At 39.5% G+C, this 4037-nt stretch overlaps 1 long non-coding RNA gene across 1 annotated transcript in view; it reads right to left on the bottom strand.

Moving 5' to 3' along the window:
• The window catches only part of LOC116688695 (uncharacterized), a 24201-nt gene that overhangs the window by 18186 nt on the left and 1978 nt on the right, over positions 1-4037 (bottom strand). The window lies entirely within an intron of this gene.

Genomic DNA, 4037 nt, shown 5'->3' with positions numbered 1-4037 from the left:
AAGTCACCACAACATGCTGGGCTCAAAACACATGGCCACATCTGATTTTTTCACATCATCCCTCACGTGCTTTGCCTCTATTTCCTGTTCTATTTTCGACTGTTGAACCAAAAGGCGAAAGCACCATGAAACACTACTCTTAAAAAACACACTGATTTGCATTGCTTGTTTCTGTGTGAACGCCAAAAAGCTGTCACAAAGATGAAATGGGAAAAAAGAAATTCTCAGCAGTAAAGTCTATTCTTAGAGCTGGCAGGGCAGAGAATGGAAATGTCAGCGTCTTGCTTCTTTCTCTGGAGTACCAGTTATTTAAAGCTCAGACTGCAAGAACCCAACAACAAAATTAACATTATTTAACAGCAGGTTCAAGCCACCGACATCTTCTCTGCTCCTGCTGAACAAAGGGGCTTTTGTTGGTTCGCATGGGAGCAATATTCATAAAACGGTGATGTTAATGTGCCACATTTCCAGGTACAATTACATAAAGACAAAATAAGTAAGAAAGACTTGTGACTGGAGTTGCACTATGCCTAAAATAACCTTCTGTCTTTATTGACTACTTGCTCTGAGGCATAAATAGGACATTTGACATTTTTATTTTATGTAGCACTCACATAAATACTTTAATGGAAGTCAGTTGTTTTCATTTGAAGAGAGAGAAAGAAAAAAAAGAAACGCATGTAATCACAGCTGCATTAAGGGAAAATTACAGTCTGGGAAAATTAGCTGTGTTCAGTACCCAGCTTCTATTAATCACTAGCATGTCTATGCCTTGGTTTCCCTGTTGTGAAACGGATGTTTGGGTCAAAATATTCCATAAACTGAAGCTGTTTCCAGCAGCTTCACAGAGCTGCTTACCGCCATTATTTCAGAACATGCAGCTTAATTTGCAAGTGGTTGGAGGTTGTTTTTCTCCTGTTTTTGCTTAGGATTTGAAGTCTGTTTTTGGTGTATTTTTGTTTGGTTAGGGAAGCACAGATTATATTGATTTAGGTCACATGTTGTGGGTTGTAGTGCCACCATGAAGCCAATACAAAGCCTAAACTTTGGGAACAAAAGGTGACTAACCCAACAGTTCCCACTGAGGCAAAGGTTTTTAGCATCAGATGATTAACTCTGAAACACACTAACATTAACAAAAGAGGATTTATAGACTTTTTGACTTAGGAGAACCTGGGGACAGCTGGTCTTGTGTCCTCAATGGCTGCCATGGAGGAACCAATCGCCAACCAAAGAACCACATGGGTAACCATTTAACCCTGGTGTTTTCTTTTTCTTTCCATCAGAATTGAAAATCGACACTTTTCAATCAATGTTTTTACCTTTTTCTTACGTTTTTTTCAACACTTTTGATGCTTTTTTTCAATGTTTGTCACTTTTTTTGTTTTCAACATTACGCAACACTAACTTATTAACTTTAGTTTTACAGTTATTTGTGGAATTCATGGTCAATAAATCTAATTTATAGGAAATTATACCAAATGTTTGAGTTAGAAAAGCAGAAATTAGGAATTATTTAGACTAAAATTAAAAGAATGGATGTTGATGGATAATCACAGACTGGAATATGTCAACTTTTACTCAATACTATTTAAAAAACACTTCAATTTGTTTTCCAAATGCTGTAAAATTGACGTCCCAAAATTAATGAAAGTAGAGATTTGTACTTGCTAAAGAGCGTTGGAATCAATCATGTTATTTTGGGTAGTTAAAAAGAACATTAGTATAGGAAAATGGGTCAATTTGACCCGAGGACGACATGAGGGTTAACCCAACCTATCAAAGCAGCTCAGAAAAGTGATGTAGTACTCGAGTCCTGTTGCTACGGTTTCCTGGTTGAATGACATGTTTCCGGTGTGAAACGGGCTTTGAGAAATGGTTCGTCTCATTTGGTGGGTGTATCTCTCGTTTATTGGCTGTGTCACAGTTGATACCCAATCAGCAGTAAACATGTGGTAATAAAAAGGCGGAGCGCTCATGCACACAACGGGGAGTTCAATGCACCCCCGTTTCAGGTAAAAAAAACGTGTTGCTAGGTTTTGTAAGGACTGAACGTGGCCCTGGACTCTGACTCGAGTCTGATTTGAGTCACTATTCTCTGGATTTGTAACTCGACTGGGACTCACACACTGATGACTTGCAACCGGACATGGACTCAAGCATTGACGAAATGGGCCACCGAAGTTTGATGAAGTTTCTGACTACTTATATGTGTAATAGGCAGCGACGGAGTTCTCCAGTCCTGGACCTGGGTCGCTATTCTCTGGACTCATGTCTTGACTCGGGCTCGAACTCAGGTAATGGTGACTCGACTCAGACTCTTCTTTGGTGAACCCTGGGGACTCGAGACATGACTCAACAACTCGACTACACCACTGCATCACACACACACACACACACAACAGGTCCACAGGAAGACGGAGAAAGAGTCACATCACATGTCACAGAATACACAAATCTGTTGGTTTGGTTGTAACAGTGGAAAATGTCAAAGAAAAATCAGAGTTACTGTACCTTTACTTACAGAAGCCTACTGCTGAGTGTCAGCAGCACAGGTGCTCAAAAGGAACAAATTGATATGCCATTTGTAGTACATTGTTCTGCTTGCGTTCTCATATAAGCCTAAACGTCTGTCTGAAAGCCACCAAGAAGCTTCTGGCTGTGTAGACATAATAATCAGACTATGAGAGCTCCATCACATGCATTTGTTAAGGTTATGTACTGTATACAGAGCTGTTGTTTCAACAGCATTGAAGTACCACATGTCAACAGTTAGTCCTACACTGAAACAATAGTTCTATGCAACATCTAAAACACTAACATTCAATTCAATTCTATTTATAGTATCAATTCCGAACAAGAGTTGTCTCGAGACACTTTACAGATAGAGTAGGTCTAAACCGCTCTATAATTTACAGATAGAGCAGGTCTAGACCACTCTATAATTGACAGATAGAGCAGGTCTAAACCGCTCTATAATTTACAGATAGAGCAGGTCTAAACCACTCTATAATTTACAGATAGAGCAGGTCTAGACCACTCTATAATTGACAGATAGAGCAGGTCTAAACCGCTCTATAATTTACAGATAGAGCAGGTCTAGACCGCTCTATAATTTACAGATAGAGCAGGTCTTGACCACTCTGTAATTGACAGATAGAGCAGGTCTAAACCGCTCTATAATTTACAGATAGAGCAGGTCTAAACCGCTCTATAATTTTTACAGATAGAGCAGGTCTTGACCACTCTATAATTTACAGATAGAGCAGGTCTAAACCGCTCTATAATTTACAGATAGAGCAGGTCTAAACCGCTCTATAATTTACAGATAGAGCAGGTCTAAACCACTCTATAATTTACAGATAGAGCAGGTCTTGACCGCTCTATAATTTACAGATAGAGTAGGTCTAAACTGCTCTATAATTTACAGATAGAGCAGGTCTAGACCGCTCTATATTTGACATATAGAGCAGGTCTAGACCACTCTATAATTTACAAGGACCCAACAGTTCTAGTAGTTCCCTACAGAGCAAGCAACAGTGGCGAGGAAAAACTCCTTTTAGGAAAAAACCCGGGACCGACCCAGGCTCTTGGTAGGCGGAGCCTGACGGCCGGTTGGGGCTGAAATGAATAGTGGCAATAACAGTCACAGTAAAAGTAGCCGGGCACCGCAGAGTGCATTCAAGCAGCTGTGGGCTTGTTTTGACATCATCGGCCTGAAACTCACCTCCTCAGTGCTTGCTATGAGCACTATACTCCATTTCAGTCTGTAAAATAACTAGCTTTTCTGGTGTCTATAGTTTACATTATAATAATAAACAGCAACAGCAATATAATCCTCATATTGTCCTCGGGTCAAATTGACCTATATCAATGTTCTTTTTAATTCCCCAAAATAACATGATTGATTCCACACAACGCTCTTTGCCAAGTACAAATCTCTACTTTCATTCATTACGGGGCGTCTTATTCAATTTTATAGCATTTGAAAAACAAATGAAAGTGTTTTGAAATAGTATTGAGTAAAAGTTGACATA

Source organism: Etheostoma spectabile, chromosome 4 (assembly GCF_008692095.1).
Source record: "Etheostoma spectabile isolate EspeVRDwgs_2016 chromosome 4, UIUC_Espe_1.0, whole genome shotgun sequence".
NCBI lineage: Eukaryota > Metazoa > Chordata > Actinopteri > Perciformes > Percidae > Etheostoma > Etheostoma spectabile.
The sequence above is the reverse complement of the archived record's forward strand: the minus strand, read 5'-3'. Positions and strand labels throughout refer to the sequence as shown.